We start from the raw sequence: 16,604 nt of genomic DNA on the forward strand, positions 1-16,604 counted from the left end.
CATAGAAGACAACTCTTTCGACCAAATCAAAATATTTTTCTAGAAATATTCTTTCTTAATGCTTTTATTGATGTGCTTCTATATAACCTATGGTAGTATCATTATTGTATCCTTAAAATACTACATACACAAAACATAACAATCCTTTAATATATTTACTTTGTTGCTATCAGTACCTTATAGTTAGGTGGTAGAATATTTAAGCATAAGAAAAGAATACTTATTACCCACTTAATCATAACAAGGGGTCAACAATTTTATTTTTCCTTAAATAAAAGTGATAATAAGATTTTACTTTAAATTTGTTTTTCAATGTGTTTTTAGTTTTCTATTTTGAAAAACTATTTTGCATAACAAATTTTAAAGCATTTTTTCCAAAAAGAAAATAAAAATCTTGTTTTGTTAATTAAAAAAAAAGAGAAGAAATTGGGTGAACATGATACTTCAAATTTTGGCTTTTTAGATCTCTACATTTAGATGCTCCATGGTTGACAAACATAATGATTTTTTGGACGACTAGGAGTGTGATAGTCGTTGTGGCTAGATAATAAATCTAGACCTGGTTATTGTGTGGAATTAGATCTAATCATTAATAAAGTAGTTGCAATAAATAATAGTAGTGTGACTGGTTGAACTATGCTTTCAAGACATGATAATGGTGGATCAACAATAATTTTAAATTTTAGTGGATGATTTAGTGTTCTTATCACTCAATTGTTTTTACAACAATATAGGCAAATGGTAAAGCAATTTGGAAGGTGAATTAAAGAATAAGAAAATGGTAGAATTGATTTTGAAAACAACTTTAAATTGTTCTTGATTTATTTTTCCTATTAAAAGCTAAAAATTAAGGATTACATTTTAAAACAATTATGAAAACTTTTGTCAATAAACAACTTTCTTATTCTTATATTTTTTAGAACTAAATCAATTTTTTAAAACATTAAACTAATTGATTTAATGAATTTTTTAATAATTTTAATATTATAAAAGCTCTAATCCTAAAAATTAACATATCCTATTTATCAAACTATTTCAATATAACCAACTGTGGACCTAATTATATTTGAGAGTATATGCAAATGTACCCACTCATTTTGATAAAATAACAATAAATATTTTAACTATATGTATTTTTTTCCTAATAAATTCACATTTTGACTTCTTAAGAGAAAATTTTAATCATTTTATAAATAATTAATCATTTGTTAAGCAAAAATGCATAGAAATTATAGTTATCAAACATAAGTCTATAATTTTAAGAAAATTGAAAAGAAGAAGAAGAAGTTTTATGTATAATGTATCTTTAATGGGTGCATTTGGTGCATTAATAAAAAAAAGTTGAAAGCTTACTACAAGTAAAAAAATTGAGTTTCTACTATTTAATAAATTCAATCTTCAATTAGGGATTTCTAAAGAATTAAGGTTTATAATTAAAGAAAATAGTGATTGTACTAAGAAATTGAGTTTTTACTATTTGATGAATTTGATCGTCAATTAACTCTTTGAATTTTAATTTTGATTACTTGAACAAAAGGCCAGGTGAACTCATGTACTATGAAATTTTTTATTTTGATCTACTGAAGCGGAGTAGAAAATTATAACATGCCCATATATAACATAGGTTGACATATTGACTTGCTAAAAACTATTAAAGAAATAAAAAAAAATATATTAAAATTTCCCTTAAACATTAAATTTTAACTAAAAGCAATAAAGTTAAAATTTTTAAATGACACAAAAATTATCAAAAATATCTAGGTACAAGTAAATTACATGTAATATAATAATTTATCGTGCTAAAACCTTAAAAAATCAAGTGAAAAAAATTTAGAGCTTAAAATATCTAACATTTCCAATCTAATTGTCATAAAGCATCAAACTTTACGGTCAGAATTTCAAAAAATCTAAAAATCAAGAACAGTGAGATGATGAAAGTTAAAGAGAGAGAGTAAAAATACTCATGATTAATAAAAAAAAATAAAAATATTCTCTAAAAATTATAAAAAGGTTGAACTTTAAAAAAAAAGGTAAGGATATTTTTAAGTAAAAATAGATAAAAATAACGGTATAAATAGAAAAAAAAAAACAAGAGTGCAAAAACTAACAGCCTTATCTTGATCAAATCTAACCTATATTAAGTCTGAAAAACTCGCAAAAAATTAAATTTTACGTATTTTAAATACTACTTTTACAAACTTAAATTACTAAACATTTTCAGAATTGTGAATTAGCCAATTTTGTCAGCTTTAATTCTTCAGAATTTTTAATTATGTTGGGCCTCAATGGAAAATCAGTTCAAGGAGAGCCCAACTTCACGTTGGGCCCACTATCCAAAAAGCTGCTACAGTTAGTTTTGGGAAGTAAACATGACAGGAATAAAATAATCAATTATCCATTAATTGAATTCCCGCCTTGACCGCTCGACAGGAAAAATGACCTTCCGTGTCGTCTCAGCTCCGCCGTCCTTCTCTTTCTTCACCTGCCGCGCCACCGCCGTCCCTCCGCCTCCGCCGACACCTACTTCTTCAGTTCCACAGCCACCGCCGCTAACGTGCGCACTTCACTGCCCCATATATATATATATATATATATATATATATATATATATATATATATATATAATTTTCCGTTTCTAACTATTTGTATTATTGGCTTCAGGTGGTCGGGGTGCAGCACATCATCCTAATATTAATGCCGCTGTGGAGCTGGTTAGACAAGGTATTTTCTTGTTTTGTTGTTATTTCTATGTTTATTTTATTTTATACTTCAATTTATTTCTTTATTTGAATAATTTTAAATATGTTTTTCCTCAATATCATCTAGGTATTACTGAATTAGGTGTTGAGCCATATATTGAAGATGAAGGTACAGGCGATTTGCGATACATCCAGGTGACAGGTTTATAACAATATCAAATAGGGTAGTCAATAAATTTGGTTAAGAATTGAAGTTTGAATTTGGTAAAATTAACCACTGGTGGGTGGGTGTTTGCAGATGGCTGTGACAACATACAACACATTTCTTCCTGCAGCAGAAAGATATAAGAATGGTTTATGTGAGAAAAAGGAGTTGATATTTTCTTGTTGTTAATGGATTTGAATAACCATTATTTCATTTAAATTATGTGGTTTCAGGAAAAGGTTCAGGTTACATTGGTTTGGAATTCAAGAAATGAAAATACACCTGCTTCAGACGAACTGAATGCTTGGCAAATGTGAGCTTACTGCTTCCTTTCTAACATAATTGTTGTTTTAAACTGCTATAAATTCCCTTGCTCCTTCCCCAATTGGCCATAAAAAGAGATTTTTCATAGGATTGATTGCAGTTTCTATGGAAAAATGGTGGGCCAAGGAACAGGCTTCGTTTAATTCACTCTCTGTGTGGGCCAACTTTCAGACTTCTACTAACAATGTGAGTTTACATTGTTGTTATGAAACGAATGAATGGTTTGTATGTGATTAAAATGGAAAATGGTATGCTTTGTGTAATATAGGGAAGATAGATGTTTTAGTTGTAGTAGGGATGTAAGGAAAGCTCTTGGTTCATAAACTGCTGTTGAATACCATACAAATCATTTGGTGCTGGAAATTTAAATCAGACATATTGTTGATCCATAATGGTCATATCTTCATTTTTTGTGGGAACAAAGTACTGTTATACTAGTTTTCTCCAAACATCTTGTGGTGGGCAAACTAAAAAGAGTTTTAAATATTCTATATCATGTTGGATTTTTCAACTTAGATTGTCTTTGGAAAATGATTTCATATAAACCGGAGGGTGACATGAATTATGTTGATAATACATGTTTGAGGGGCAATCTTTGGATGTTGAAATTCTAAAACTTTATATCTCCATTTCAGTTATTATGTAAAAGTTAAAACCAGATTAAGAACAGCATGATGTGGGAGCATATAAATCATTAAAAATAAATATTTTTTAATTTTATAAGTACAAAACATAAAATTATTTTACATAATATGAATAAGTATTGGGTTAACATTAAAAAAATAAAATATGTTAGTATCATGTAGAATTTTTAGTGAAGTGATATATATTTATTTGTGTATTACAATACAACCAACTATAGTATATCATAGTTAATGTCAGACCTTAAAGGAACAATATGAGAAGAAAGTGAGTGACAGAAATGAGAATGTTAAGGTAGATGAGTGAAGTATGAGAAAGGACAAGAAAAGAAATGATAATATATGGGAGAATATTGAAATAACATCTATGGTAAAAAAAGATGACTGAAAACCATTTAAAGTAGTTTGGTCACGTGCAGAGAAAACTTTTGGAGGCACTTGTAAGAAGAGTGGATTACATGGCTTTTAGTCTTGGAAAGAGTGGTTGAGGGAAACTCAAAAAAACCTTAGATAAAGTTATTAAAAGAGACCTTTTAATTAAATACATTTATGAAAATTTAGTTTTTGATCAAACTCAATGGCAATGTATAATGCATGTGATTGACCTCATCTAGTGGGATAAGGTTTAGTTGTTGTTGATATATATTTATTTGTCAATGTCATTGATAATTTGTAAAACATTTAAACCGTTTTGATATATGACATTTTTCAAAAGAGTATTCGATTTTTCCCATGATAATATTTTGCATTGGTGACATACAATTTCTTCCTTTTTCTTTTAAATATGATATAAGTGCAGGTGTATTTATACATCCTTTATGTAAACTTTGTTCATGAATCATGATATATTTCATAGTACCCCTTTGGTCAAATTTTATTTATTTATATATTTATAAGCAAATTTCAGTGCCCTGCTTTCCTGTTTTAAAGAATAATGTTTATAAAAAGCAATGGTTGTTGAAGATTGATGATTGTTGAAGACTTAAGAGTGATGGTACAAGAGTAATGATTATTGCTAGCATTCATTAATTGAATAAATATTATTATTGAAGATGAAATGGTTTTTGTTTTGGTGACGGAAAGGACATGCAACACATGTAGGAGGAAAATGCATAAGCTTGCAAATGCAATGGCTGGGTGGGTCTTAGAAGGTGATGACTAGGATTATATTTGATGTGGCAAAATATGTATACATGGCATAAAAATAGATGAGGTGAGTGTAAGCCTATGACTCAGTTTTAATATATTATAAATAAATAAAATAAGCTATTTTTAACTCGGATTCCTTGTATGCTGATCTTGCTAACTTTTCTAGACAACTTATGATTAATTCATAAAGCATTATGACATGCATAATTGTTTTTATAAATAATTCGTGGCTTTGAAATGCTTACTTGATGGCTCAGATAATTTTTGGGAATAGATGGAGACACCTTGGAGAAAGAGATTTTTGGTAACATGTCAGTGGAATTGATGTGTCCTTGGCCCCTTCTAGTTTTGGCCAGGCAAACACATGGGTAAATATTCTAATTTAGTAAACCTTTGTAATTTATATGGCAGCCAGAGAATGGATTTAGTCTATCTTGAGTTAGTTACAATTGAAAACATGGACACTAGACACAAAATACATGCACACACAGTCACACAGTACATATTGTATAAATAAATAACTCTTGATGTGTAAATACATATTTATAGAATTGTTTCATCAAGAATTATATGAAAATATATCTAAATTCTAAACTATGCTTAGTATGTGTGAGAGGATGAGCCTTGGTGCAATAGTAAGGTTGTTGCCTTGTAACTAGAAGCTCATGGGTTCAAATCTTGGAAACCTCTCTACTTGCAGTGGTAAAAGCTGCTGCATATACCTTTCCCAAATCCCACGGGGTGGGAGCCTTTTGCATTGGGTCACCTTTTAATTTTTTATGCTTAGTAAGTTTAGAAACTTTTTATTGGATTGGTAGAAACATATTTAGGTGTCTTACCGTTGTCAACTATTAACTTATCGGCTTCTTTTGTTTCTAAGAGCATTATTTTAAGGTCTCACTTCCTCACTGTGTTAATGTGAATTTTATGAGTTTTAAGTGTCAGGCACTTGTTGGACACAAAATGCTGTGTTTTTATGCTTGTGTAAGTATTGAACTAAAAAGAAAATCTCCTTAGTATGATGAAGTAGTGAAATGCATGAAAACACGCATTCTATGTATGCGTGAATCCAGTGTTGTTGTATGACTGTGGACTGCTGTTCCATTAAGCATGAAAGGACTACTGTGATAGGACTCCTGTCTTGCTTCCTCATTTTTCTAGGCTTTTGATAACTTGCTTCGGAAGTTACAGAAGTATGTTCCACATGAATCAGCCGTTGCTCATTTGTATGTTGGAACTGGGGTCATTGTGTTGTCATTAGCTGCCACAAGAAAATGCAGGCAGATCATTCTAAAACTCTAAAATGCTATGTTCTAACTTTCTGTTACATAGTTGATTTGGAGGATTTACTTTTCTAGTTGTCTTATAGATCCACTAAATGCATTGAGATTAACAAAGAATCGGAGGCATCTTTTGAGAAGACCATTGAACGTTTACCTGCCACTGTTGAAAACAGTATTACTTGGCATCATGCAGATGCTTCAAACGTTACTGAATATCTGAAGCATCATCATATATTTCATGTTTTAACTTTTTTTTTTATTTCTAATTCACATAACTATCATTACTGCAACTTAAATTTTGGTATGCACATTTATTTATCAACATATGTGAAATTGTTTTCTGAAAAGGCTAACTTTTTTCATAAGACCAAGAGTCATGTGTTATTTGGGACTGATTGTATGAATTGTTCGCAAGTAACAGGAACCTTTTTTGTGGCTTGTGGGCTCAGATGTTGTCATTGATCCTCCCAAGAAAAGACTTGATGCATCTCTTATAGAATATATCAGCAAATCAAGCGTAAAGTTTTATCATCATCCAGTGTTGTTAAATTGCGAGCCATGGCAGCCATGGCAGAAAATGTAGAAAAATGATGTTTTTGTGGGAAAAATTGAGTTGGGCCACTGACTCGACCTGCTCCAAAAAGAAAATCCGTGAGTCCAAATCCTAAATCACATATTTTTTCCCTTTTTTCATTGCTGCTGTGCCACTGTGGAGTGGCGGTGGGCTATTGTGCTGCTGAGGCGTTGTTTGTAATGGTGGAATAGGGAATATCGCTTCATCATTTGATAAAATTGTGTTGAAAGAATATGAAAATTTGAATATAGTTTACATCACTTTTTGTATTTTATTCATCTCCATGCTTTTGATCCAAGTAACACAAAACTGAGGAACAACTTTTTATGGAATTAAGAAACCAACTTGTCCCAAGGGAGCTGCTTGGCCATTCAATGACTAGGAAAGCTTCAGTTCCTCCTTTCTCTGCCCTTTGATTTTGCCAGGTGAGGAAAAACTGTCAGAATATTGTGGGCAAGTAGATCCTGCCTCGTCAAGATCCCAATTACAGGAGATAGCATCATTTGGTTAGTCATATATGTTAATTTGAAATAATTAAAGATCAGCCATCAATTTTATTTTGCTTCTGAAATGCTACAAGAAAAAAATTTGATGGGTCTATTCATGTTTGAATGGTGTTGATATTAATGATGTGTTTGATAAACTCACCCCGGAAGCTTGATACTTGGGTACCACAAGCAGATGGCGAAGTTCAACTTGCCTGAAGAGGATCATTGCTTTTGCTATTGACAAGCTCTCTAGCACTGTAAAGGGAGTTGTATTGGTAAGAGGATGTAGATCAACGAACATCTCCACTTCCTAATGAGAAGACAACAAAACTTGTCCCTTTGATTTTGAGGTATTTTTAAGATGTGCATATATAAGAAATATAAAAATAATTGTATATGATATTCCATACATATGTAATCAATATTTTTTTGTTTAAAAAATAAAACTGATATTATGTCTATCCTTCTGACACGTTGGTTTGCTACCAATTAGATGTCAGAATGTCAAAATGGTGTGATCCAATAGGGTTAGGATCTCTTCTCCATTGTCATTAGGAAGGAAAAAAAAAAAAAATATATATATATATATATATATATATATATATATATATGTATGTATGTATATATATATATATATATATATATGTATGTATGTATGTATTTTGGAGGTTTTACATGTTTTTCTCACTCCTAATGGACCATCCAATAAACGAAAGAGAAGTTTTTTTGGATTCATCATGGTTTTGTTGGGTAGATGTAAAAGTATTCTAATGCAAATTGGTGATAGAATTGACAAGTTCAATATAGTGTTAAGGTTGGGGCTGGGGCTGGAATTCAGAATCTTTGTTTGAAGGTTGGCAGCATAGGGTGGTGGCTTGACATCATAGAGTCTTGACTGGCAGAATCAAATGGCGGGGTTGGAAGGTGTTTGATAAGGGTAATTTGTTTGGTCTGTGTCAAATCTGAGTGTTTCAAAATGCCAACCACACCCACAACATCATGTCTTGCAATCACAATTTAAAACCTTGATGTCGATACAATCAAGTATGGAACATAAAAACATCTTTTCGGTTAAATGTGGATGCAAATTTGAACCTTTGAGAACATAAATAAAATAAATTAATATTGTTACCTTTATTAATGAGCACGGTTGAAGTTGAGAATTTTACCCCAACATCGAGGTCCAAGTGCAATTTCAACAAGAACTGTTATTCAAATTCACCTCCCTTCTTTTTACTTTGTAGTGGACTAATTAACCAGCGTTAAAATAGCAAAGAAAATTATGATTTGAAATTAAGGCGTTTACTCCGAATGTAGGGTCCAAATGCAATGTCATGAAAGAACTCTATAGTCTAAAATTTACCTTCCTTTTTGTTTGTTGTGCTGGGTTCACTCTCTTTTTTGGTAGACTAATTAGTGTTAAAACCTATGAAGTCAACAATGACAGCGAGTGATCATGCATAAGTAAAAAAAGGAGCAAAGAAAAAGAAAGCACCCCAAAGAAACAAACAAACAAAAAACACAAGGACCGAACTTTGAAATTAGAATAGACATGAGACTTCAGAGTAAGACTGCTTTTTCTTTATTTCTCAGAGTGTAAGTGCAGTGGCAATTATTGGTATGTGTATTTGATAATTACATTAGTAACAAGGAAACTTGGAATTTTTGTGATGTTTGCCTGTGAAAGGGAAGGGAGAAAAGTGAAGAAGAAAAAAAAAGGTAGTCAATAACGTTTGAATTTTTAGTGTTAGATGAGAGAAGACATGAAGACTGTTTTAGGTGAAACGATTCAATGTTCTTCCAGAAGGACTATAATATATCCCAAAGCCAAATGTGATACGATTTCTCCAAAATTAGATATTAAGGAGAAAACTGAATCAATATACTCTTTTAAATATATTAATTGTAATTGGTTAATCTTTTTAAAAGGTAAAGAATACTTTAACTTTTTTATAAAAAAAATAGATTAATCACGTAAAATGTCAATTAAAATTAGAATTTTATTTTATTAAAAATTTTGTACTTAATATTATTGTAAATTATTAAAGTAAAATTATAATTTTTATTGATAAATAACATAACATTATCTAAGAAACTGCTAAGTTTTTTCCACTTTATATATATACACAATTGTTTTTTTGTACTCCATTGGATGATCAGATTAAAGTGATGCCATTCCTTATACTAAATAGCTTAGCCACATAATTAGCAGAGTGTGGATTTGAATATTGACTAACGGTATGTAAGTTCTGTAAACGACCGTTTTATCAGATTAAAAGGAGCTAACCTTAAATCAATAGTAAGAAGGTGGGATTAAATAAGCTTATATGCTATATGATCTATATCCACCATAAAAAAATTGCATAAACAGAATGCTGCCAACTTTAGACTGATCTTATCCATTGATCTAGTAATAAACATTCTTCTGATTATAACGCAGGAGAAAAAGAGATATAGAACTATTTTCAATCAATAACATTTCACGTGTGCAACAGTGAAGTCTAAAAATCAAGAATTAAACATATGTTTAGTCGTTAAATTTCACAGTTTTCGTTTTAATTTATAGTAAATTTAGTTTTATAAATTTAGTTTTTCATTAATTCAGTGAGTGCTAAATTTATCTTTTAACAGTTAAGTATATATTGTTAAGTAATGACATGACACTGATAGAATTAATAGTGGCATGCCATTAGTTAAATGGGATAAGAAAAGGTTAAATATAATTTTACTCTTTATTAAATCAATATTGAAGCACTGTTGGAGATAAAATATTCGCAATTAGTATTTCTATGTTTGAATCTTATTAAGAGGAAATGGAATTAAAGGAAAGTAAGAAACATCCTTTGTCTTAATATAATGGAGGAAGGGGGAGAGAATTTTTTTAAGCCCACCATAAACAATCCTCTCATTTTAAAGAAAAAATTAATAGTAAAAGAGGAAAGAGTTTCAAAAGGACATGTATGGGGATGGTTTTTTCTTTTTAAGATTCATTAAATAATAAAAAAAATAAAAATAATTTTTTTATAAAGAAAAAAACTATAATAAAAAAGTTTTTAAGATTAATTTTAAATTTGTATTATACAATATAATTTTTTTTTTTTTATTTTCATACTCGTTTAAAGAAGTGAAAGAAATTTTTTTATTTTAATCTATCAAAACATTAAATAATTTTTACTTTATTTTCACTATTTTTTCATCTTTCTTCTCTATTAATTTCATCTTTCGTCCAAACACACCTAAATTCATATGCACTACGTATTGAAGAACAAATTTCATCTTTACCATCTTTCAGTTAGAACAAATTGATAGGCCTAAAGACATAAGAACTATAATACAATATTAAGTAGTTCATCAAATAGCTTCTCCGTGATTTTGTTTTGAGATTCTCACGTTGACTTTGATGGAACATGTTAATGGAGCCGAAAACTTTGTCTTATAAATAAAGCTAACGTATTTAACTGAACTTTTTCATCATATTTAATTGATGACATGTCACTTTATTAATTAGCCATGTAAGAATCGCATTATCACTTAACAACACATAATAAATGGAGAAGATTGATATTACACACATTAAGCTAATGAAATATTAAAATGTAAGTGAATTTTTTATCAAAATCTAAAAAGATACACCTTAACCCTAAAATCAATTCTTCAACATTGAATGTGGGTCTTCTTTGTTTGTTAGGGAAGATTTTGTTATTTGGTCAAGTACCCTTGTGAGGAGGATCTAGCACTGACACAGATATAGATCATTCAGAAGCAAACACATATGTGGTCAAATAAAGGTGGAATGAAGTTAATTGGCCACACAAAGCCTCTTTTGTTGTCAATAAAGGCTGCGATTCATGTTCCTTTTTCTTACAGCAGGAGGACAAACTTCAACTAATCTCAAAAGGTGTCACTAACACTCCCAATGACCACTATCTAGTAAGTCGATTGTGACCCTGAAAGACCTTACCCTTAACCACATATTCAATTACTTTTTATTTTAATCATAATATTCTCACAATTAATTTTTATCATAAATGTATGTAATAATAAAAAAGCATCTCTCTTATCATATCACTTATTTTATTATTTCATTTTTTTTTCTTCTCTTCTTATTTCTCTAAATTATATTAATCTTTTCACAAACAACATTTCTCTTTAATTTTCTTGGGGCTAGGCTGTGGACCTTGGATAGCTTTCTTTGAATGCGTTAGTTGATTTGCCAAGAAAGATAGATTGGTATTTTGCAAAATATCATATCTCAAGCCTTTGGTGTTTGCTAAAAAGTTTTTTTATCACAAACACAGGTGAAAGAGCTATGTGATCACGAAAAGCGACATGCATATATATGTTAATTACAATCCTCATTGGACTTGGTGTCTCAGTCACTTTTTGTTTAATGGTAATGTGTATGTTGGTTGAAAAGGAGGTGAAAAAGGAGATCATCGCATATAAAGGGATTGAGAAAAGGTTTGAAGTTTATAAGTTAGTATCATTAATTTGATCATATAGAGTATATGAAAAATGAGATGGGTTTATTTTATTTATTTTCCTTGGCATATTAATGAAATATAAGAATGATCAACAGTGTAAACTGCAAAGGTATAGTGGTGAATTTAAATTACTTCACGGTGTCACATCTTATTAATGTCTTTCTTCCATGCTGAAACATACATGCTAGTTAGTTTAGGTATGTACAATTGGTATGCTTTGTTGGTTGAAAATAACATATCAAATAAAATATACAAATTTGTTAATATATTGAGTGTTGAGCGTCAGATTACATCAGAAACAATATGCAGAAAAGTTTAATATATTTTAAAGAGAAAAAGAAAAAAAATAGAAAAACCGAAAATTTTAATATAATGACACACATGTCCATAATAACAACAATCAAATTTGAATATATAACTTCATATAAACTATTTAAATCATTCACGACTATACTAACCAGAGTGTTATTTTTTAAAATCTAATTTAAGGAGAAAAATTATTATCTTATTTTAATGTTATGATACATTATAAGATTGTACAAAGGGTTACACATTTATGTTGATAATATTTTAGTAGATAAATATGCTTATATTCCTTAAGATTTAAGAAAATTATATTTAATATTTTTCCTTTTTCCATTACTCTGACATCTTTTGATTTATATAAATGATATAAAATGTAATACACATACACACAAATATATACGCATGTATATTATTATATAAATCAAAGTAAAAATTTGTAAGTTATAAAAGACAAAAATCATATTAAACTTTAAGAAACACCTTATTATGTTCTATCAATTGAGCTAACTTTTACTGGTGGCTTTTTCTTATTTATTTGATCACTTTTGCTTCCTTCGTAATCCCTAACAAGTTAAGCTTAATTTGAAGTCATCATGATTTCACTTTCATGGGCTCCACTGCTATATGATTAAAATAATAGGATTTTTATTGATTGTGAGCATTTTAATTATAAAATAGATTACTGCGTAAATTATCAATCGATATAGAATCTCTTTAATGGACCCCAATTCCAATTCCAATACACATAACACCATGTAACTACCATGATGGGGACTGCAGTTTGGAGTAACATAGCTTGATAGCTATTTAATTAATAGTTATTAAATGCAATTTTAATATAAAAATCTTGAGATTAAGAAACTTTTATGGAATATTCTGTGATCAAATTTGTACAGGGATTATAATAGATTAGGAAACTGATAGAATGATTTACTTGTCGAAGGAATTGTCAAGCTGACCTAATCACCAACAAGAGTTGAGAGAGTTAAGGTTTCCTCTTCTGTTCTGTCTAGATTCACTTATCACTTTTCTGATGGAGTTAAGTATTAAGTGACTGAAAATTTATACATGAAAGAAAAAATGTTAGTAATATTTTGTTTTATTGATTATAAATTCATTTAAAATCACTAAATAAGAAATATGATTCATTAAATAAGAAGCACGACTTAATAATATTATCTAGAATTTCAACCAATAAAAGGATAATATTGAAAAATATTTTAGTTTTAAAAATACTTTTTTTTTAAATTTTAACCCTTCAAAATAATTTCACTAATTTTGAATACCGTAAATTTTCTATAATTTTCTAAATTATTTTTGTCATTATTTATTAGTTACATATAATGCATTCTAAAATGAACTTAAGGTTAACTTCGTCATTCAGACTACTTACGATTAGCTCATTTTATTAAAATAAAAGAATATAATTTATTGTAATCCAGTAATCGACGTGGACAATCTATTTATAACAAGTACTATAATTCTTTCACTATAATGTCACATGGTATTTTTTAATTTTTATTAATTTATTATATTATTTGGTTGTTATTGAATTTTCATTTATGTTACATGATTTTTGGTTTTTTAATTTTTTAATTTTACTTATTTTTATGGTCATTTTTAACATTTATAGAAAAACTACTATAAAAATATAATAGTTTTTAATATGCATATATTTCTTATTATATATGTTAAATAGAAAAATAAAAAATAAATTAATATAGTACTGATCATCATAGAAAATTAATTTTTCTAATATATTATTTTAAATAAATATTTTTTAATGAAAATATAAATATGTCTGAATAAATGAAATAAAAGAAAATAAAATTACCTTCACTTTTTAAATTTTTTTAATATTTGATTTAAATTATAAAATTTATATTTTTATCAGGCAACACAATATGAACTTAGAGAAAATATTATGAGTCAATTTCGTTACGAGAGTAGGTAAACATAATTTATTTTATCAAGCAATTATTATATATATTAAGCGATCGATTACTATAATATGAAAAATAAAATAAAATTATGACATATACAAATAAGCTTTCAAATTAAATATTTTAACTTTTTTAATACTTCAAAAATTTATTCTAACCATTAAAATAATTTTCTATATATTTATAAGATTAGGTCCTTCATTTGAAGATTTAAAGAAATATAAAACAGTTATTCAGGTATGTAATTTAATCAAATGAATTATTTGATGTCATTTGAAAAAAAATAAATATTATAAATTTTTTAATACCTAGTTTAATACCAATTAAATATTTCAATTACTAAATTAATTATTTTTCATTTTGAAAGTAGTTTATAATGATTTATGTATCAAAATATAGTTTAACATATATAAGAAATCATTTAATATAATAATTAATACATTTTAATTAATTTATAATATAAAAATAAAATATTTCTTATTTTATTAACCCATACATCTAGTTATTGTCAAATAATTCAGATATTCTCAAGTGATATTGTGGAGAAAGAGAAATTAGCTGGGAACTGCTTGGATTCCTAGACTATACAAATCAATTATACGAATGAAGTAAAGAGAATACACTTAAATTATTGAAGTGCAAATATACGTTAGTCTTGAGCTTAGAGTATGATTGTTTTTTTCTCGTACTCCAACATAAATTTCTTTGAATTAACTAGGTTGAAATTTGAAATTAGAGATGCTTTGAACTTGTTTAAAAGTCCAAACGAGATTAGGTTTTCATATAATATTGTACATTAATTCTTGGAACGCAATTAGAGGTAGGGATATATACTAAGAAAAACAAGAACAGGGAAAATGACATTCTTAATTGGTTGTTACCATAATCTAACGAAGAGAAATGATTGACAAAGATTCGTGCCAATGCACCAACTTGCTTGTACTTTAATCTTCACTCAAGATTTCTGATATTAAGGAGATTTAGTTTTATCAATTAAAAAATAATAGAACTAAATTCAAATGAAAATTTATTGAGAGGCAAAGACTATAAATTAATTACGATAGAAAAACAAAAAATAATAATTAAAATTAATTTTAATTTAATTACTTCTTCAGTAATAGTATTTATATATATATCTATTTATTGAAAATAATATATTTTGTGATTGGAAGGAACGTAAGGTTAGGTACACATGCATCATATAACTAAGGCACTTAATAGTGCAGGTTTTGTTGGCTAACGGTACCGTCAATCATTATCTAAATTTGTTTTTGTTTGAAAAACAAAGAAAGAAGTATGAATGCTTTATATGGCTTGTGATGTTCCAAGAGTCAAAAACATAAAGTGACTTATGCATGCATGCAACAAAATAGGGGTCAGCTAAGACAAGAGAATATTGGGTGGGACATGCCCTCTTGAAAGAGACCTCAAAACCCCTCTTTACGCATGCATCCTCTTTAACTTAGTAGCATCTTCTGTGCAAAACATCAACTATATATACATATATATTCAAATATCAATTTAAATGATTAATTTAGGTATCCTGTTTAGCATACTTTATGTTGTTTTCTTATAAAAAAATTTATACGTAGACTTGTACATATAAGTGGTATAAATCCTATATATTAAATAATCACTTAACTTATGTTTCATATAGCTATTTATACTTAAAATAATAATAGATTAACTATTTATTAACTTAATTTTTATATCTTGTGTAAAGTAATTAATGACTCCCGGACAACGAACCTTCCTAGTAGGTAAGTAGGCATTTTAAGATTTACTGTAGTTTTACTAAGACAATGAAAGTTTATGGTTATGTACTTTGTATATCCTAATTGTTTACAAATTGTGCAATGTTCAATAAGTTAGGTTAGGGATATTACCAGTATTTCCTCCACCTAATGCTAACTAGGGAGCCAACTTTGATTGCATTTTCATTCAACTTTTGATGTTATATTTATTTTGTCGGTCATTTAGAAAAAGTTCAGATTTTCCTGTTTTAGGTTACTTTTTCCATTAGCTTCTACTTTTTCCATGATATTTCATTATAATTTCTCATATTCACAAAAATAATATGAATTAATCTATTGTTGAATGCTAGATTATTTTCTTATTTTTATTATTATTATTATGGAATAATACTTTTTTGCAAAGTATTATTTTAATATTATACTATTAATTATAATTTTTATATCAATATTTTAAATTTTTAATAAAATATTTTATTACTATTGATAAAAAATAAAATTTATAAAATGAATAATTACTTTTTATATAAATTTTATTTATAAAAATTATCAAATATATGTTTTTAATTTGAATAAATAACAATTTACTTAATTAAATATTAATATTTTTTATTGAAAGGAAGAATTATGTATGAATAAAAAATAAATAAATATGGTACATTCATTTCTTCAAGATGCAATACAATACTTATATCATGGGAAAGATTTAACAAAATCTTCAAAATTAATTTGTAGTACCTCGCTTTACTTTATATAT

The 16,604-nt window shown here is 28.0% G+C and overlaps 1 long non-coding RNA gene across 1 annotated transcript; it reads left to right on the plus strand.

The window, feature by feature from the left end:
- The first annotated feature begins 2,670 nt into the window (after window positions 1–2,670).
- On the plus strand, window positions 2,671–3,053 carry LOC113868141. The gene is made up of 3 exons (XR_003505214.1): window positions 2,671–2,721; window positions 2,827–2,894; window positions 2,998–3,053. It is a non-coding gene; the product is annotated as an uncharacterized LOC113868141 (long non-coding RNA).
- The last annotated feature ends 13,551 nt before the right edge of the window (window positions 3,054–16,604 follow it).

The sequence above is a fragment of the Abrus precatorius genome, unplaced genomic scaffold (assembly GCF_003935025.1).
Source record: "Abrus precatorius isolate BTA unplaced genomic scaffold, Abrus_2018 Scaffold5, whole genome shotgun sequence".
Lineage (NCBI taxonomy): Eukaryota > Viridiplantae > Streptophyta > Magnoliopsida > Fabales > Fabaceae > Abrus > Abrus precatorius.